The sequence below is a fragment of the Eulemur rufifrons genome, chromosome 9 (genome assembly GCF_041146395.1).
Source record: "Eulemur rufifrons isolate Redbay chromosome 9, OSU_ERuf_1, whole genome shotgun sequence".
Taxonomy (NCBI): Eukaryota; Metazoa; Chordata; class Mammalia; order Primates; family Lemuridae; genus Eulemur; species Eulemur rufifrons.
This window is the reverse complement of record NC_090991.1, coordinates 37,685-59,878: the sequence shown is the minus strand read 5'-3', so window position 1 is coordinate 59,878 and position 22,194 is coordinate 37,685. Positions and strand designations below refer to the sequence as shown.

At 40.1% G+C, this 22,194-nt stretch overlaps 1 long non-coding RNA gene across 2 annotated transcripts in view; it reads right to left on the bottom strand.

Moving 5' to 3' along the window:
• The window catches only part of LOC138391844 (uncharacterized), a 45,963-nt gene that overhangs the window by 17,987 nt on the left and 5,782 nt on the right, over positions 1 to 22,194 (bottom strand). Inside the window, exon 2 of one of the 2 annotated variants that reach the window (XR_011234876.1) lies at positions 19,382 to 19,516. The exons of the other annotated variant lie outside the window; for it this stretch is intronic. This is a non-coding gene — a long non-coding RNA (uncharacterized lncRNA). The remainder of the gene's footprint in view (positions 1 to 19,381; positions 19,517 to 22,194) is intronic. 2 annotated transcript variants of the gene reach the window in all.

The following is a 22,194-nucleotide window of genomic DNA, read 5'->3' as shown; positions in this document are numbered from 1 at the left end:
AGAAGGAGATGGGGACAGCTGTGCCAGCGGGCGAGGACGACGTCCAATAAGGGGGAGGAAATTTGGCTGAGGGGACAGACGGGAGAAGGGACATGGAGAGGAGGGGTCAGTGGAGATGAAATGGTGAGGGGGGTGAGAAGAAAGAGCAAAAAAACAGGGAGAAAGGAGTGAGGATCACAGAAGACAGAAAAAGATAAAATGGAAGGGAAAAAGAAGGAAGGGTCAGGGTTAAAGGACGCAGAGACGGTGGCAAAGAGAACTCGGAAAAGGCTGTCACTGGGAGGAAGGGAGATTAGGGGGTGCTACCTAAAGGGCTTCACCCCAGCAGGAGAATGGGCTGCACGGGGAAGGGGGAACTGGAAACCGAGCGGGTGGCAATAAGGGGCTGTGGACGAAGGCAGGAGCCTCGCGGGGACGCGGGGGCAGTGGCTTGGCCGGCCTCGCTCCCTCACAGAGGCTGAGCCGGCCCGATCCTCGGGCGCAGCCTCTGTCCCGGGTGCGGCGGTGGCCGGACCGGACCCCGCCCCCAGGCCGAGTTGGCGCTGGGGATCCGGGCTCGGCCTCGGCCCCAGCCTAGGCCTCTTTAATTCAGAAGCCGGAAGTGCCGCAGCCACAGCCCGCCCTGGAGCGGAAGCTCCGCCCTGAGAGGCCCCGCCCCAGCGCGAGAGCCACGCCTGCGCGTTCCCGTTTCCATTGCCGGGTCTGGGGGGGGGGTGTCTATGTCACTGAGCAGCCGGCAGAGGGCAGGCTTCTGATTGTTCAGAGCCCCGCAGTGTCTGAGCGTGTCCAAGGGGGTTGTTGGGGACTGTCACCTGGGCACTGCTTGGTGAAGCCTAGGGGACTCCAGGGGACTGCCACAGTGGGCATGGGGAGCAGCCCTGCTCTGATGGCCAAGAAGCTGAGGAGCCTGATCTAAGACCAGGAGGGAACACTGGGTCCCGACTCCCACCCCAGGCATCCCATCCTCCATCCCCCTCGCCTGTGAGAAACTGGAACCCTCATACATGGCTGACGAGAGTGAAAAATGGTGCAGCTATTGTTGAAACACTTTGGTGGTTCCTCAAAAGGTTAAGCATAGAATTACCGTATGACCCAGCAAGTCCACTTACAGGTGTGTAACCAAAAGAATTCAGAACAGAGACTCAAACTTACACTTGCACACTAATATTCATAGCAACTGTATTCACGCTGACCAAAAGGCAGAAACGACCCAAATGTCCATCAACAGATAAATGGATAAAGAACATGTGCCGAGTACACACACATGAATATTACTCAGCCATGAAAAGGAACGGAGTTATGACACCTGCTACAGCATGGGTGAATCTTGGAAACATTATGATAAACAAAATAAGCCAGGCACAAAAGGACAAATACCATATGACTCCACTTCTGTGAAATATCTAGAATAGGCAGATTCATAGAGACAAAGTATGTTAGAGGTTACCCGGGGCTGAGGGCAGGGGAAATAGGAGTTACCGCCTAACGGTTACAGAGCTTCCGGTTGGTATAATGAGAAAATTGGAAATATATAATGATGATGGTTGCACAACATTGTGAATGTACTTAACGCCACTGAACTACACTTACAAATGGTTATAGTGGCAAATTGTGTGTATCACAGGAAAAATAGGTTTAAAGTAAAATACTTTTTAAGATACACAAAAGCTGAAAGAATCGATCAGCAACAGACTCTTAAACTGCAAGAAACGTTAGACGTACTTTAGGCAGGAGAAAAATGATACCAGATGAGATTATGTTTACAGATCTGGCCATGGTAACCAAATGGGTAGTATGTGACTTTTTTTTCTTTTTGAAACGTCTTTAAAACATAATTGACTGTTTAAACAAAAATAACAATAATGAAATTGGGGCATATAACACATGTGTAAGTAACATGTATGACAATAGCACAGAGACCCAAGGGGAAGCTACGGAAGGATGGAGCATGCTGTACAGCTCTTACGCTGCACAGAAAGTGGGGTCGTATCACTAGAAGGTAGAAACCAACGGTATTGTGACGTATCCTACGCTGCACAGGACAGCTTCCCACACAAAGAACTATCCAACCCAAAATGTCAGGTTGAGAAACCATGCCCTAAAGCTAAATAACTAAAACACTAAAACAAAAAGTTACAGCTAATGGGCCACAAAGGAAATAAGAATGAAAAAATACTCAATGCAAAAGAAGTCATAAAAGAAAACAGAGCAAAGAGCTGATGAGATGAAGGGAAAACATACAGCAGGGTTTGGTGAATGGAACATGGTGGAAATGACATGGTGCCAGCTTCCAGGCCCAGGACTCATGAAACCAGCAGCTTCCACTGTCTGTCTCTCGGAACATTTGCTCTGGAGAAAGCCGTCGCTCACATCGCCACCTGGGCTCCACCTCTTGTCAGACCAGTGGTGGCATTAGATTCTCATAGAATCTCAAACCCGACTGTAAACTGCGCGTTGGAGGGACCTAGGTTGTGGCTCCTTATGAGAATCTAATGCCGGATGGTCTGAGGTGGAGCAGAGGCTGTGATGCTAGCGCTGGGGAGCGGCTGCAAATGCAGATTACCGTTAGCAGAGAGGTTTGACTGAACAATGAATGTGATGCTCTTTGTTGTTTTTTTTTTTGTTTGTTTGTTTGTTTTTTTGAGACAGAGTGTCGCTTTGTTGCCCTGGCTAGAGTGAGTGCGGTGGTGTCAGCCTAGCTCACAGCAACCTCAAACTGCTGGGCTTAAGTGATCCTACTGCCTCAGCCTCCCGAGTAGCTGGGACTACAGGCATGAGCCACCATGCCTGGCTAATATTTTTCTATATATATTTTTAGTTGGCCAGATAATCTATTTTTAGTAGAGATAGGGTCTCGCTCTTGCTCAGGCTGGTCTCGAACCCCTGTCCTCGAGCGATCTACCCGCCTCGGCCTCCCAGAGTGCTAGGATTACAGGCATGAGCCACCGCGCCCGGCCTGATGCACTGGAATCATCCCAAAACCTTTCCCCCCTCCCCTGGTCTGTGGAAAAATTATCTTCCATGAAACCGATCCCTGGTGCCAAAAAGGATGGGGACTGCTGGGATATAAGACAAACATACAAAAATAAATTCTATTTGAATATACTAGCAATGAATGATTGGAAATTGAAATTAAGAATCGTACCATTTTAAAAAAAAATATTTACGGGTAAATCCGACAAAACTACAGAAGACCTGTACTATAAAAACTGTAAACATTGCAGAGTAAAAATAAAGGAGACTTCAGCAAAGGGAAAGATACATCTTTGCAGCTCAGAAAAACACTCAGACATCAATTCTGACCAAATTGATCTGCAGATTCAGCACAAGCCCAGTCGAAATCTAAGTGTTCTCTGTTGTAGAAATTGTCAAGCTGATGCTAATATTCATGTGGACATGCAAATGATGTAGAATAAGTCTTCCGGGGGAAAAAAAAGAACAAAGTTGGAGGACTAATACCACTCAATTTCAAGATTTTTTATAAAGCTATGGTAATCAAGACAGTGGTAAAAGACAGACAAATAGATCAATAGAATGAAATAAAGAGTTCAGAAATGGATTCATGGCCGGGTGCGGTGGCTCACTCCTGCAATCCCAGCACTCTGGGAGGCCGAGGAGGGAGGATCACTCGAGGTCAAGAGTTCAAGACCAGCCTGAGCAAGAGCGAGACCCCCGTCTCTACTAAAAATAGAAAGAAAAAAAAATTAGCCAGGTGTGGTGGTGGCACCTGCAGTCCCAGCTACTCAGGAGGTGGAGGCAGGAGGATCACTCAAGCCCAGGAGCTAGAGGCTACAGTGAGGCCATCACTAAAATGCTGAGCCTGCCCTTTTATACCAAAAGCCAAATTTGTGACACATCCTTAACAAGCTGTAGGAATTCATGGAAGACTTTCTTGTATTAGGTTTCCTCCTGGCTCTATTTTAGATCCTAAACTTCATTTCTCTTTTCATCATCCTTCTCATCCCCTTCTAATATATATAGCCTTACTCTGTTTCTTCTTTTCTAATTGTCCTCAAAATATTTTTGGAACAAAAGAAGTTCTAATAAAATATACCGTGTATACTTATTGATACACATGAGGACAATGTGCACACATGCACACACATAGATTAAAAGCCAACCGAGTTTTATTCTTTCTCCAGGATGATGGGGGACCCTGCTTCCTGCGCTGTGTGGCTCGCGTGTTGCACCGACAGCACTGGTGACAGTGCCCGTCTCACTCTTGGCCACCGGCAAATATTCCCATGTCTTCTGTTTCTCCATTCCTCAGCAGTTGAGAGTAGGAATTAATCAACGTCTTATAATGAAATGGGATGTTTCAAAATGTTACATTAAAGCTCAATTCCACCACTGAAAATATTTGTTATGTTTTTCTTATTATATACATTTACTAGCCCTAAACCAAATCTAACTGTATTTTGTACAACATTTAGTACACAATCTATTTTAACAGAACTCTAAGACAAACTTTCAACGATTAGCAAACTTTATGATGTATAACCTACTAATTTTATTGAATGGGTTTTCTTTCAAAATAAATTATGTAATTAAAAATTAGAAAATTACATCTTTCTAAATCATACACATTTTTAAAACTTCTATTTTCATTTTAAACTTAATTATAAAAAATTATCACAATAATGTACATTGTACCCAAAAAGCCCTAACCTCAGCATGCTATAATTTATCCATGTAACCCAAATACTTGCACCCCCTAAATCTATTGAAATAAAAAAAAAAAACTAAAAAAAAAAAGGTCACAATAAAATTATATGCTTTGTCCATTTGTCAGAGAAAAATAATTAACGGTAAATACTAGGCCTTCTTTTTCAATTCTGTATGAAATTCCTCTTGATAACACTTGATAGAATTCTATTCACAACAACACTCAGCCAAATACACTTCTTTCTATAGTACTAAGTGTTCAGAAACACACAGCATTCAAATAATGTAGTTTCCATGTAATTAGGATATCATTTTCAGTTTGATAATCTGGCATAGAAAAGTCTTCCAGTGGAAGAAAAGAGAAATAGCTAAAAAGAAACAGTTGACTTAAAGGATGATGATTACTACTGAATGAACTGGTTCCCTAAAACGTAGTGGAATGGACTGTCAATGCCTGAAAGTGACAGAGACGTGCACGTCTGGGAACAGAAGGAAAGTTCTGTTGGCAACACAACAGTGATCCGACCAGGGAGGATAATCCATTTTTTCATTACATATCTATCCCACCTCCTGACCCCGGTTTATCATCCACGTTCCCCAACAGGTTTCAGTGCCATCCACTTACTCCTTTAAAATTTTTCATTTAGAAATTACTCATACAAGAAAGTATTTTAAAATATGTGCAGTTTGAAGAATTAAAGAAACACCAGAGAAACTACCACCTCGGCTCAGAAAGAGCAGAATCTCCTTGGATAGGCCCCTCCTGCCGGCTCCCGCCACCACCACCAGTGTCCCTAATTCTGTGTTAACCATTCCCCCGTTTTTGTCTTCATACCGTTCAGTCCTGTGTATGTGCATCCCTTAAACCACGTTGCTCTGTGCTGCCGGGTTTTGAACTTTACAGAAATGGAATCATTCTGCAAGTATTCTTTTGTAATTTGATTCCTTTCTTTGATATTACATTTTTGTAATTAATCCAGACTGATATGTGAGGCGACAGTTTATTTTTATTGTAGTTCAATAGCCTGTTATATAAACATATGACTATCCGTTCTGCTGCTAATGATCCTTTGTAATGTTTCTATATTCTGCTGCTGGTGTTACAGTTGCTCTGGCCTGATTATTTTTCACAAATTGAACATTATTTTTATATTTTATAGTTCATGCTTTAATTTTAACCACACTTATAAACTTTGCTCCTTATTCATTCTTACATTTCAGAACTTTCATTTGGGATCTTTTTTTTCTTCCTAATGTAAACCATTAAGAATTTCTTTTGTCTCAGACTTTGTCTAAAAAAGCCTTTATTTCAATTTCTTCCTTGAAAGGTAAGTAATTCCAGGCTGAGAGTTATTATCTCTCAAGACATATTGAAGCTATTGTTCCAGTCATTTGAATTCCGGTGCTGCAGTTAAGAAGTCAGTCGTGAGTCTACCACACCTTTATAAATGATGTCTTTTCAAAAATCTATTGACTGTATTTAAGGTTTTCTCTTTCCCTCTAGTAAATTCTGCAGTTCTCACTATAATATGGCTAAATGTGGATACCTTTTTTGATTTGTTCTTCACTGGGCTTGCTGGATTGAGTACTAGTATCTTTTACCCAATATCTCTATAAATAGTGATTCTTCCTCATTTCCTCTATTATCTCCTTCTAGAACCATAGCTATATAGATCTGTCAGTGAACTCGTATCCAGGATATATAAAGAACTCTGTGACACTTCAGTAATACTGAAATAAACCAATTCAGTAAGAAATGGGCAAAGGAACTGAACGGACACTTTGTGAAAGAAGATATCATTGATCGATAGGCACATTAAAAGATGCTAACTTCAGGAAAATGCAAACTTAAATTTCGTGAGATGCCACTAACAAACCCACTGGAATGACACAAATTTTACAAGACCGACAATACCAGGTTCGGAGAACTTGGAATTCTCATATACTGCTGGTGGAAATGTAAACTCTTCACTTTGGATAACAGTTGTGTTGTTTCTAATAAAGTTAAACATACATTTATCATATGGCCTAGCAATTCCACTCTTAGGTATTTATCCAGATACACACCTACACCTGTACATAAAAGCACACTCTATCTTATGTCATGATAACCACACTCTATCTTATGTCATGATAACACCCAAAAGTCCCTCCAGCAGATAAATGGATTTAAAAAATCATGGTATATATGCACACAGTGGCCTACCACTCAGCAATGAAAAAGAATGAACCACCAACATCTGTAAGCAGATGAATCTCAAAACATGCTGACCAAAACAGCCAATCGTGGAAAATAATACACTGTATGATTCCACTTATATAAAATTCCAAAGCAGGCAAAGCTCATCACTGTGACAGAAAGCAAACCGGTTACGGAGTGGGGCGGGAGGGCAGGGTGGGCTGAGCACACAGGAGCACAGGGAACTTCCTGTATCTTGACTGAGACGGTGCTGACACAGAGGCACAGATTTACAGAGGAAGTAAGAAAAATGACTTCCTCGAGAAAACACAGCCAGTTAATAGTAGAGCAATATTAGCATTAGTCTCCGTCTATTAACATTTTCAAGCTTTCTCTCAGAAGGACAAACTGGCTGCAGGAAAAGAGCTCACGTTCACCCAGCATTTAACAAATACTGCTGGGTGAGTGCCACATGCCAGCCACATGCAATAGAGACCCCGACCTCACAGAGATCACAGTGGTGGGAAGAGGTTTCACGGCAGAGGGCAAAGAACGCTATGGCACCGCCAACAAGCAATTCAACCACATGGTCTGCTACAGGGGCCCCTAAAGTACCTCCCACAAGAGTTTTTAAGACCTTTAAGTTTAAAGTCTAAAGAAGAAGATAGAGTAACAACAAACAATAAGGTAAGGTCGATCCTTACCTAACACATAAAAAGATAACTACAGATGGTTTAAAGACCTAACTATAAAAGGTAAAACCATAAAGTTAATAAAGGAAAATGTAGGGAATATTGTTGCCTTAAGGACTTCTTAAATAAAATTTCAAAAGCATAAAACAGTAGGCAAACTAGACTGAATTTGATCACATCCAAATTAGAATTTTCTGTTCATAAAGAAAACTATGGAAAAAAATTAATAAACAGATGACAGAAAGAGAAAAGATATTTACAAAGCATAAAACCTGTAAAGGAACTAATGTCCAGTGTAACAAGAGCTTCTGCAAGTCAACAGGAAAAGACAACAATCCCAGTGGAAATGGGCAGAAGGCAGTAACAGGCACCGGCAGCAAAGGAACCCCAGAACCATATAAGAACACCACGAGCTGCCTAAGCCAAATACAGAAATGCAAATTAAAACATCCCTCTGAATGACAAAATTTGGGCAAGTGAACATCAAGTATATGCAGACGTACAGGAAAACAAAACCCAATGTGCACAGCGTTACCGAACTTGTAGACTGAGGCATCTTTCATAAGAGCTTAGTCAAATTAATTACCCATATGCATATGGTATCACCAAGGAGGAATTCTTTCTGGACGTACATCCCAGTGAGTGGCCGTGAAGAGCTGGGGCAATGCACAGTCATCTGTGCCAGAGGGAAACTGGAGACACTCACCTGAGTGTCCGCGGTAGGGAAATAATCCAAAGCACGGGGAAAGGGTATGATGCGAGGAGACACGGAGCATGGCGAAAACACCCAGGTTATCCTAGCATGCGACGGTGACGGCATGGCGAAGAAAAAGGCAGAGGACACTCCCCTTAGGGTTGTAGACAGAGCCAGACGAGGTCATGCACGGAAAGTGCCCAGTCCCTTGCCCTTAGTCCTACGAAAGTAATTCCTGCTACGTGGTATAGGTCACCCCCTAAGCTTTCACCCCACTGTTTATTTATTTGTGCAGCTGGAGCACGGAGCTTTGTTACGAGAACTTAATAGAAGACGCGGAGGCACCATGAGAGCCCGGGGGAGGCGAGGCCTCCGGAGTCTCGCGGGTCCTGTGTGCACAGCGGCTGCTCCCCGCGCTGCTGCAGGCGGGAGAAGCTCTCACCCCACCCGCATCTCCATCTGCGCATCTGTAGAGTGGAATTGTTAAAGCCAATATCATGTGGCTGATTTGAGGGTAAATGAGATAATGTAAAGCTCGTAACAAGTGTTCATTCACCTCGCTTCTCCTCCCTCCCAGGCATGTGAAGGTGCCGTCTCACCAGGGGGAGCCCCGTGCCACCATCACATGTTGCGGTGGCCATGCAACAACATGGAAGAAGACTCAGCCATGCTGAGACAACACACACCTATACAGAAAATGACTAGAAAGAAGAAAATCAAAGTGAGTACCTTACATGAATTTGGGTAGAGAAATTATAGGTGGTTATTTTTCTGTTTTTCCATTTTCCGAGTATGCTATAATATGGTTACGTTACTTTTAGAAATGGAATATTTCATGGCAAACAAATATTTTACTTTAAAATTGCATTGACCAAAAAGTGTTAAACTTCAAATCCTAACCAGCATCTTTATAGATCCTCCATCAGTGGAGTTAATTTTAAAATTCTAGAATATATTCTGAAGCACTGGGTTCTTCTTAATGCTAACAGTTAACCTGGGACAAATAATTTACTCTGAGAGCCGCATTCTTCGCCTATAAAGTGGGGCTAACTCTAACTCACAGTTGTGAGGATGAAATGAGATAATATGTAAGTACCATGGAGATGATCATGTTTTGAAAACTTCAAAGTTTGCAAAGATATAAATATAAACCCATTAAATACCAGAAGAAAAAATTTTAAATGTTTAGTAGCTTGAACTCCAACATCAGATAGACCTATATTCAAATTTTAGCCTTGCCACCAACAACCTGGATGACTTTGGGCAATCTACTTCCCTCTCTCACTACAGCATCTTCTGAGCAGTGTGGGGGTAACGACAACATGCCAGTGTTCCTGTGAAAATTAAATAACTTACTTATATAAAGCACAGTGCTTGTCAGAAAATAATGGCTCATTTAATGTTACCAATTATAATCCTCCTTGAAACCACTTCTGCAGTTAATGAAACTGAATATTATTATTAATGTCCCAATCACTGTTTCACATTACTATACAAAAATAGAAAAGACATATTCCCTACTCTTAAGGTTCTCACAGTCAATAAAAGAAATGGAAATATATTTCAAAGATCATAGGAGGCTTCAATAACTAATAAAATCAAATTTTATATCTATTACTAGGGGAACAAAGAGAAAGAGGAACAGGATTGGCTACAATGAGGAATGTATCAAAATCTCAAAGGAGATTATATTTGAGTTAAATCTTGAAAGCTTGGGTATGATTTTGTCCATTAATGAAGGAAAAATACAAAATTAAAAATCTAAGCTGGGCATGATGGCACATGCTTATAATCCCAGCTACTCAGGAGGGTGAGGTGGGAGGATCATTTGAATCCAAGAGTTTGAGTCCAGGCTGGGCAACCTAGTGATATGCCATCTCTTTAAAAAAAAAAAAAAAAAAAGCCATAGAGTGCTCAGGCCATTGACACTTGTCTCATCAGATGGAACACTGAGAGGGGAAAGGCTAGCTGTAAAAAGAAGAAAGAAATATCATGATCTAATTGTGAAGAGCTTTATACAAATGCCCTGCTCCATTATTTGGATTTTATGCACAATAGGGAAATCAAAAGAGGAATTAAGAACACAATCAGACCTAAACTTTAGAAAAATAACTGGTAAAATTAAGTTGACTTAACGGTGTCAGGAAAGACTTCTCAGGAGATGACACTTGAAAGAGGAGTCTGGGAAGGTCATCCCAGGTGGCATGTGGGAGACACAGACCTGAGGACCTGCCAAGCGTATCTCCGATTTCTGGAGCGTAGCAGAGTGGGGGGTGGCAGAGGTGATGTGGAAGACACAGGCCGAGGCAGCGACACCTTTGCACAGGAATGGGGGCTTCGAGGGCAAGAGAGAAAGGCCTGCGATGGTAGAGCTATCTGAGAAGATGACATTGTGGAAAAACAGGGGCTGGAGGAACAGGCAGGAAATCACAAGAGTGAAAACCCAGCCCAGAAGAGGGAAGAGCAGATAGACTCAAGAGACATTTGAGGGGACCATTCAGTCTAGCCTGAGAGGGGAAAAAATCAGTATGTTCTACTTTTTACCATTTCCCTATTCAAAAAGCACTCACTATTCCCCTCTACCTATAGATTAAAATGTCAATGCTAGCATTCTCAAGGCCTTCCTAGTCTGACCCTCTCTGCCTGTATGTACCCTATAAAATACCTGCGTGGAGTTTCAGTCGGGGATATATTTGATGTGGGTAAAAATATATCCATCTGGATACACTCCTTTATTTATTTTCATAAACCTTTACTTTATAAACTATATCTTTGGCTCTGTGTATTCTTATTGCCATTACTTTATCTTTTATTTCTGTTTCCTACTATATTTTTCATCCTTTGCGATGACCCCTGCCTGAGAGACCTGATCGGAACAAAGAGGGAAAAAAACCTCTTTGCGGGAGAGTGTAGCTAACTCCCTGCAGATTGAAAGGAGAATATAATGAGTAATTTCATGAAGAATCCTTGGAATTACATAAGCAGCATCATAACTGGTAGTTTTTCAAACTAACTTATTTACAAAGAAGTAACTTAGGAATGGCCATTCTCCTCCTCTCTAATAATTCTAAGACAGAGAGACATAGCAAACTTTAACTTAAATAAAGTTCCTGGAAATTGGGCTTCAACGAGTTAAATTATAATACATAAAAAAAGAAATAATATGTACCTAGTTGCAACTTCAAAGTCAACATACACATGAAGAGGACTCACAGGAGTTCTCCAGGAGAACTCAGAAATTTCAATGCCAAACATGTCACAAGAGGTCAGAGGTCACATTTTTCTAACTGGGGTTTGACCCTAAAGTAAGCAGTACACGTAATTAATTGATGCCTTATTCTGAAACATTAACTTGAATGGGACTAGTCTACCAATCCACTGTTAGTCTAATCATGCTAGTCACAATGTGATCACCTCCAGAAACAGAATGTCAAAGTTACTCAAGACAGAAAGGAAACATACAGGTTGACTATTTTGATTGCTTTTTCCCAGTAGTCAATAAAAAATAAGTTAACCTCCCCAATCACACTGCCTAGGTAATAGTGCCAGTAGAGACTAGTAAAAAATCCATATCTGTTTCAAAAGCATGTCTTTAACTATTACTTAAAATATTTATAAACTTCTAATGTCATGTTATAATTACCCAAATTAAATGTGCATAATTTGTTTGGATTAAAGAAGAAAAGGAAGTGATATATGTAACTTGATATTATTGGACATTAAACTATACACGGTATTTAGGGAAATAACATGACAATGAGTTATGAACCCTAGTAGGAATCTGCATGATTGAAGGATTAAATATCACTTGTTACTGATTTTTTGTTATAGGATTCTTCACCCTTTATATCTTGACTGGAAATCTGTAAAACAAGGGCTAACATCATCTTAAGCATAAAAATATTTTATAAATATTTAATAGAAATGTTAAGTAACTGAGTATTTCAAAGCTTTAATGACACCTATCCAAATTACATAAAAGTGATGAATTCATGTGACAACTATAGTGTACAGACATTTAAACTGAAAAGAGGACTACTATTACCTATGCGTATCTTCATACAACCCTCAACTGACTACCGTATTTCCTTTTTTAATGATAAAATGACTCAACTGTTTCAATTTTATGATGATTAAACATTAGAAGACATCCTTCCATTTCTAGAAATGTAAAATGTTTTTACTGAGGCCAAAATTCGTGCTTATTTAGTTCCCAAATGAAGTCATCTATAGAATTTATGTTATCATTAATTTATAAACATGAGCTTTAAATCAGAGGGACAGCTTCACCATTAATCAAAACATCAGACTTTATCCCAGATATGTATTTGGAGCTCAGATTGATCTTTTCAGTAAAAATGCTTTCCATAGCAAAATAATAAAACTTGTGAAAGAAGTTTCCCTTAGGTATTTTTTTTAAAGATTTGAATTATTGAATAAATCTCAGCAGTGATTCTGTAACTTACAGCACCTTTCCTATTTTCTTGGATACACTAGCAGTTCTTTTAAAAAAGGAAAATTAAAAGAAAATGGTAAAAAGGATTCAGAACACTCTTTCCTGGAGAGGTGTCATGGACAGGTACAGCTATGAACTCTGAATGTTGGATATCATCACACTTAGGTGGAGTAAACATCTAGAATGAACACAGATACATTCTCCTATTTTATTATTGAGATAAGAAGATTACTACTAGTTGCTAAGAGTTCAATCAATTATGAGGATCTGAGGCTTAACTGCTTTAAAAGGCCACAAATTCTACTCGTGGAATTTCCTTTTAAAATTGCAACGTCAGTCTTACTACATTAAGGATCCTGTATTTGACGGTGATATTGCTGTGGATTCTGTGATGTCCAGTGTTATATACAAACATGCCTTGGGTTTGTTTCTGCTAAAAGGGATTTTTTTTTTTATTTTATTGCTTTTAGCTCTGCTTTTGAACTTCAGAAAATATCCAGTGCCTTTAGCAATAACTTTTTTTTTTTTTTTTTTTTTTTTTTTTGGAGACAGAGTCTTGCTCTGTTGCCGGGGCTAGAGTGAGTGCCATGGCATCAGCCTAGCTCACAGCAACCTCAAACTCCTGGGCTTAAGCAATCTTACTGCCTCAGCCTCCCCAGTAGCTGGGACTACAGGCATGCGCCACCATGCCCGGCTAATTTTTTTTCTATACATATTTCTAGTTGGCCAGATCGTTTCTTTCTATTTTTGGTAGAGACAGGGTCTCGCTCTTGCTCAGGCTGGTCTAGAACTCCTGACCTCGAGTGATCCACCCGCCTCGGCCTCCCAGAGTGCTAAACAACTTTTTTTTTTTTTTTTAAAGAAAAATCGCAAGATTTTTGTCAGCTGGGAAGATGGTGGAGGTAACAGTTTTAAACTCGCCCCCAAACCTCCTACACAGAGTTACTGGAAGAGTAGCAAACAAAACAAAGCAAAAGGCCCTGGGACAACATATACAGTACCAAAAAAAAAAAAGCGATAAGGAGTCCTGTGAATCCCAAAATTTGAGCAGTCAGGACAAATCTGCAAGAGCTACAGTTGCAATCGGTACTGACAGCTACGGAGGACAAGGAGGGACAGGGCGGGGAATCTAGGGGAGCTGAACACAGGAGGACCAAACTCGCAGCTGCAATGGGCAGGGTGAGACACCCTCCTCATGTGAGCTGATTCACAGTAACACACGGATCCACGGTAAAGTCCTGAGGAGCTGGAGCACGACAGCCCTCTGAACATTCAAAATTAGGCAAAGCTTCCTTCCACGACAAAGCCACATATCATAGAGAAGTGTGAGGAATTAAAGTATCAAATACTACTGGAGTCAGTTAAAAAGACCTTTAGTATAAGAAAGGGTGGTTCAAGGAAAAATGGGGGAAAGATAGAGAAAAACCTAGGAAATCTCAAGAAATATGAGGCCATATTTTTAGCACTTCATAAAACCGGCATAAGAAGAGCATTAGAGCCATGAATCTAGTAAAAGGATACAGACCCACTTCTCCCTGATACAAGTTTCGGAAAACAGATTTTCACACCAGAATGACAACAGGAAGGACTGCGGCTCACAGGACAGAGTGACACCCTTATGATGAAAGCGTGTCAGAAAGATATGCCTGCAAAACAGAAGAAAACCAGGATCCACTGTTTCAAGAAATGAGAAAAGACATTAAGAAAATGATATAATAGGAAAGCTGTAAATCAGAATTAGGAAAACTCAGGAATGAGTTAAACATTTGAAGTAAATGGAAAAGAAATCACTTCAGAAGTGAAGTCCAAATTAGAAGCTACACAAGAGTGATTATACAGCAGATAATATCAGATAAACAGAAGTTGCAAAGAATGAAAAAATTAAAAATCAAAAAGAAAAAAGATGAAAAGAATTCAATTGAAAATTACAAACACAGAAGACAGGAAAAGAAGACTAAACACACTAAGACAGGCCTCAAATAATAAAAACTAAATATATATAATAGTAATATAATCATATCTATAATTTTAAGTTTCTTATTCTCAGATAGCTGTGTATATAATGTTGCATAAAATAGTGACTAATTATATGATATTCTAAAACTTTATTGTTCATGATATCCACGATTCTCACCATGTCAGAGGAGAGGTAAGATTTTAGATAGAAGAGATACATAAAACCCAGTAGCCATAAATTTGAATGGAAAATATCAGTATGAATTAATGAGGTATTTTTATCTTTTGTCTATTGATTTCCTAACTCTGTCCATTCCAAGGCCTACAGAGACAACACAGTAGCAACACGGAGTGGCCAGAAAGTACTGTTGAAATACAATTTCAAACTAAAAGAAACCGGAGCCCCTGGAAGAAACTAGCGGTTTAGGATGTGTACAAATGGGCCTTAGGCCGGGCGCAGTGGCTCATGCCTGTAATCCTAGCACTCTGGGAGGCCGAGGTGGGCGGATCGTTTGAGCTCAGGAGTTCGAGACCAGCCTGAGCAAGAGCGAGACCCCATCTCTACTAAAAATAGAAAGAAATTATATGGACAGCTAAAAAAATATATATATATATAGAAAAAATTAGCCGGACATGGTGGCACATGTCTGTATTCCCAGCTACTCGGGAGGCTGAGACAGGAGGATCCTTTGAGCCCAGGAGTTTGAGGTTGCTGTGAGCAAGGCTGACGCCACGGCACTCACTCTAGCCTGGGCAACAGAGTGAGACTCTGTCTCAAAAAAAAAAAAAAAAAAAAAAATGGGCCTTAAACCTTGTCACTCAAGAAAGCAGCGACGAACTTCGGGAGCCAACACAGAGGCTCCCGCTGGTCAAAGATGGGAAAACCTCAGCATCAGTAAGGGTTTTGTCAAAAACGGACTCAAGTATCTCAACTGTATTTAAGTCCATGGATTGCAAATGACAACTAAAAGAAAAAACCTAGCTGGTTACCACTGGAGGACGCTATTTTGAAAACTGATAAATACATAAAGAGAAGGAACTAAACACTTCTCCTACTTTTCCCATGTGAATCATACCACAGCATAACCAAATAGCAGATAATGGGAAGCCTATGTCCTTACAGAGGCATTCTAGTTAGCAAAGGAAAGATAAAATTAGATTACCACCATTTTGCAATTCTTAATGAATTACTGGATCTAGCATCAATAGCTACATATATCACAAAACGAGACAACTGACACATGTGCCTCCTGAAAACACAACTCTCCGTAGCCTGTCCAGCAGCCTCGGCCCACCCACAGCCCCTGGACCAACCTTCAGTTTCCATGAAAGACAGAGGACTGAGCAGCAGGTCAAACTGGACCACAGGGCTGCGATCCTCGAAAGCCAGACTGCGAGAAACCAAATGACCCAGTTTTCCCACTCAATAAATCCCAAATGAAAGGGACAATGAAAACAACAAAAAAGATGGATGAGAAATCCAGGGATCAAAAGAACAGAAACAAGCAGAACGAAGCCATTATACCAAAGTAAACGATAATGTTTAGGACGCAGGATGCAGGACTGCCTAAGAGGCAGTCACACCAAACCCCATAACTTTGAATGCACGACTCAAACTATGTAGCTTTCAATTTTTTTTATAATGGAGTCACCAGTCAAAATAAAGAACGAAACTTAATGACAACATATGCAATCCTAACCATAATTCTTCTGCAGCCTTCTGTAACTTCAGCCATTTCTAAAGTTTAAAAGACACCTCTATGTTCAGACTTAACTGTAAATAAGCAGAACAACTTGACTTAAAATGAATCCAAGGCTTGAAAGTACAGAATAGGAATATCAGGCTTTACAGCAAAAGATTGGACTTCCTGTCCTCATCCCTTGCCACTTCCTAACTGACCTCAGACAAACGCAGCAGGCAAGAAAGTTGACGTTAACCAAGAAGCAAAGGCACTGGGTCAGGCAGTTCTCTGCACAGTCCCCCCTGGAGCCAACTGTCCAGCAGGGAGATAGTCACGACTGTGACTGATGTTGGGAAAGAAGCACAGAACGCTCGGACGTGAGCCACTGTGATGAGAGGAAATGCCGCACAGCTCTCAGAGGGGACGAGGCAGAGGACACACAAGGAACCCCTCCTGAGCACTTAAACTCGGGTTTCTTCCTTTCTTTTCGTCCATCTTTATATGACACTAATAAAACTAAGACTATTTACTAGGTAAAATAAATTTATTGATATTTAATTTAGGACCTATGGACCTCACAACATGAAGGAAGATAACCCTTGGCATCATTTAAGGCTATACTGATGAAGCAAGGAGAGAAAGGAACACTTACCGACAAGCCGCGATACAGAAGGAGAAGGCGTGTGCAATCCTGTTTAACAACCTTTGCATCTTTTGCCACAGTTTAACTTGTGCACACACAGGTGCTGTGATAATCCAACAGACCTCTGCACCCGGCACTGTGGGGTTAATTCTCTGACTCCCACATGGCAGGTGGTCACAGCCTAACAGCAACATTCACTAGGAGAGTCTGACAGCTTCCTAGGGAACATCCCTAGAGCTTCTAGAAGGATGCTACACATGAGATCTAGAAAGATGCCACACGTGAGAAAAAGGAATAGTCTGAAAAACTGAAATGGTTCAGTCAAGCTTACATGATTTTAATTTTTAAAAATGAATCCAAAGAACAGTATTGCATTTCAGCAGCCTCCTGTCAGCAATTTTGATATACAAAAACTGTTTTGTTAAAAGTCTCAACCATAAGAAAATACTACTTTTAAGTCTTTGAGATTTTTTAAATGTTTGTATTATCAACATCACCTCTCTGTAATTTGTATTTAGCTACCACACCTCAAATTATTTGCTTTAATTAAAAATATAATAATTAAAACAATGTACCCAGCCTGAGCAAGAATGAGACCCCGTCTCTACTAAAAATAGAAAGAATTATATGGACAACTAAAAACATATATAGAAAAAATTAGCCGGGCATGGTGGCGCATGCCTGTAGTCCCAGCTACTCGGGAGGCCCAGGAGTTTGAGGTTGCTGTGAGCTAGGCTGATGCCACGGCACTCACTCTAGCCCGGGCAACAGAGCGAGACTCTGACTCAAAAAAAAAAACCAAACAAACAAACAAAAAAACCAATGTACTATTTATTTTATTCTTATTTTTCATACAGTATTATTTTGTTCCTTCCACTAACCTACAGGAGCTAAGAGTTGTGCATGGTCAGCTTTAAAGTATTCTGAGGGTGAGTGTAGAGTCAGAGCCACACAGAGCCTGAACCCTTTCTCTATCTTCTGTTCCTTCTCTTGCAAGGAATTTTACGATCTTCTTCACCAGAATACAGGGAAGGGACAAAAATATATGGAATGTAATTTTGTTACTTATTAACAAAGGCCAAAAAAAAGGGTTTAAGTTAGCTTTTGTAAATTATCTGTTTTCCATTTTTACAAATAGCATTTAAAGAATATGGAGATATAGGTATAAAGAAATTTTATCTAAATTCACAACAACAACAACAACAACAACACCAATCTCCAAAAATTTAAAAAGATAAATTTGGCTTTTTTTTTTTTTTTTTTTGAGACAGAGTCTCACAATCTGTTGCCCAGGCTAGAGTGCCGTGGCATCAGCCTAGCTCACAGCAACCTCAAACTCCTGGACTCAAGCAATCCCCCTGCCTCAGCCTCCCGAGTAGCTGGGACTACAGGCACGTGCCACCATGCCCGGCTAATTTTTTCTATATATATTTTTAGGTGTCCATATAATTTCTTTCTATTTTTAGTAGAGACGGGTCTCACTCTTGCTCGGGCTGGTCTCAAACTCCTGAGCTCAAACAATCTGCCCACCTCGGCCTCCCAGAGTGCTAGGATAAATTTGGCTTTATTCCTTTAAAAATACCCAGAGAAACAAAATAAAACCAAGTTCTTATTTTAAGACATCCTTATAATTAGTATATAACAAGTAAATAGAAGAGTCATAAATTAGTTTGATTTTATTTTGAATCCTGAATCTTTGTCTACCAATATAAATAGCATTAACAACCGGGATAGGGAGGAACTTTCTTTTTAAAAACTGAGTGGTTTGTTTAATAATTTCTAAAATATAGAATGAAATTGTTAAAAATTCTGTCAGTGGGCTATGACCTAATGCAATTTTGCTTTGTTTTGTTAAGAGGGTCTTTGAGGGGCTCTGTGGCCCCACTTAGAGTACAATGCCATCATCATAGCTCACTGCAGTCACCAACTCCTGGGCTAAGGTGATATCCTCCTGCCTCAACCTCCTAAAGTGCTAGGATTACAAGCATGAGCACACAGGCAAGATGTTATTTACTTACTGCACATACCGTGCTTGTCCTGTATTACAATGAGTAACGAACAGTATACTATTTTTAGACAGCTTCACTACATAAAAGCAAATGATTAAAAGCCATTTTAATAAAAGACCTAAATAAAGTTACCAAGAGTTAAAAATTCTGATAACTGCAAAACTATTTTAAATAGTACATACTGATATTTTACTTATTTAATATTTATTTTATAAACACAAGTTGCTTGTGTATATTTCTGTATTTGCTTTTCTAACAACTATATACTCCTGCAAGGAAAGTGACTTCAGTCCTTTGTAATATATGTTGATTAGCATAAAAAAGTATTTTTGAACTTTCCCCCCAAAGTCTCACATGAAATTTTATAGGGTTTTTTTGTTTGTTTGTTTGTTTAAATTTACTTACTTTGTAATATGGTCAATGTTGGCAATTTGCTTCTGGTTGCATATAATCTCAATGGCTGCCCAAAGATGCTGGATAGCTTTTGTATCCGCCTGTCATCTTTTTGTTAAACGTGCCATGACCTGTTTACTTCTTTAGCTGTAGTAATACATAAAAACATAAGGAAATAAAACATTACAACTTGAATTATTATCGACACAAGTGAGTAACATCATCAGTGCCTCTTGACTACTGATCATACCAAGGTAGCAGGTAGCACTGCCAACTTTCTGCCTCATTCCCTACCAGACACCTCACCATATTTTTCATACAAGTTACCATTTGCTTCATTACTTCATAAAAAGTGAGAGTCTAAAAATGAAAGGGTTAAAGTTTTCCCAAAGAGGACAAGTGGCTACCTTATGCCAACATGTTTTATTAAATAAATTTAAGTTTTATTCTAATACACAGTTAAACTCCATTTTTAGACTATGCATTGAAGTCTGTACAAGCATTTTTCTTTTTTTTTTTTTCCTTTAAGAGCACAAATAAGCATATGCATTTAATACTACTCAATAAACTTGTGATTATCTTAGCTAGCTGCTAGTTTACCGTGCAAAACAATGAATGTACTTATATTCCTCTCCTTTTTTAAGGGGGGACTAAATAGGCGGCACGGTACCAAGAGGACAGGCATACCAATACATTTTTGTACACTGAAAATCCCTCCCCAAAACTATGAGACTTCTATTGGAGGTTTCTACAAAAAAAAAAAAAAAAAAAACTGCTAAGAATACCATTAGGCTTTCTCAGTAATTTCTCCTCTTTTCTAACAAAAAGAGTTGAGCAAAACACAGGAGAACAGTGAAGTTTTGGCTCCTGATCTCACCTGAGCCTATATCCCTGATAAAAAGAAGGGTACAGTATAGTCCAACTGGAAGTGTCTAGTCCATGAAAATCACCAACACTCAGAACTCAAGAAATGTAACTGGAAAGAAATATGGGGCAAGCCCAAAATAAATTTTTTACATGTTGTCACCCTATTTCCAAACCAGGTTTTCCTCTTCTTTATTTCATTTGCCTTAGCTCTCTTCATTCCTTTCCTACCTCCTCTGTCCCTTACCATTTCACTGTGTATTTTCACTTCCCATACACAAAAGTTGACTGGAAACTTACTTTATATTCTTGTATCTAAAGCTGTTTCTACTTCATTCTTATAGGACTATACCGTTTGAGGGGAAGTTCAAACACTTTCGTTATAGAAACATGCACATAGGGCTGTAACCAGAATCAGGAGTAACAAGACAAGCAGCCATTCGTTCAGGAACTCTGAGTGCCCATCGTGAGCCAGCCACCGTCCTGGGGACTCTGCAGTGAATATATAAAACAATCCTCTATCCCTGAGGGCACGAAAGCAAGACTGTGCTTGGCAGGTTCAAGAAACCTGGAGGATGCCTGGGGGCCAGAGTAGAGGAAGCCAAGGAGAAACCTGATTGTGTAGGACACAAAACCAGAGAGGCAGGAGGTACGGATCAACGGAGGCTCTTATAGGCACAGTAAATATTCTGGCTTTTACTTTCAGAAAGCCACGGAACGGTTTGAACACAGGAGTGAAATAATCAGACTTTCACGTTAAAAGGATCACCCTGGTTGCTGCGTTGAGAATAGAAAAGTACAGAAGCAGCGGGGAGACGAGTGACTATGAAAATAACACAAGCAAGAGGTTACGGTTGCCTACAGCGGTGGCAGCAAATTGTGCTTCCACGTATAGTTAAGGCAGCCTTTAAAGTAGATAAAGAATGTACTTTCGTGATAATTATTTGAATTAGATGGGGGAGTATCAGAAGGAAAGGAGTCGAGACGTCTATGTGGTTTGGGGCCAGAGAAACTGAAAGAGGGAGTGGACATTTAAAAGATGAGGAAGACTGGAATGGAAACAATTATTGGAATGGGTGGGAGAGAAGAAGGAGGCGATGAGTTGTTCAGTTGTGACATGTTAAATTTGGGATCTAGATGTCTAGTTAAATTAGACATCTAGCTGAAAATGTTGAGTACGCAGATGAACATACAAGTCTGGAGATTAGGAAAGAAATTCAGACCAAAGATAAAATTTTTAGTTAGAAATATATAATTCTAGCTAGATGAGATGAGATCACAAGGGACTAAATAGAAATACAGAAGAGGTCTAAACATATATCCCTGGAACACTGCCTCGTTTTTTAGAAGTTGGAGTGATGAAAAGGAACCAGCAAAAGAAACTGAAAATAAACAGTACTATCCCAGAAGCAAAGGGAAGAAGGTTTCAAAGAATAGAACATTATCAACCACATCAAATGCTGTGACTGCTGCTATCTTCACTGATATTGGAATTCACCAAAGAGGTCACTAGTAACCTCAAAAAAGAGCTGCTATAGTAGAATGGAAGAGAAAAAAATAAATAAATAAATAAAACCTCACTGTAGTGGATCCAAGAGAGAGAGGGAGGACTGAAGACCACAAATATCAACTTTTCTGGAGAGTAGTAACGAAAGAAAGATGTAGTGTGGAACAAGCTACTTTAAAGATGGGAGATTTCAGTATCTATATGCTGCATATATATCTATATGCTGACAGGAATGATCCGGTAAAAACAGCACACTGACGCATCTCGTTGGCATGCACGAGGGGATGGACACGGAAGCAACGCAGTGTCCTTGACGGGAGGAAGGCAGAGAACGCCAGGGCAGCCGTGCAGACCGGGGTGAAGAACAGCAGGAAATGCAACGAGCATGGGCAGAGGCCTGAGGGACATGGAAACGCTTTCTGATCGCTTTCATTTTTCACACACGGGAAACACG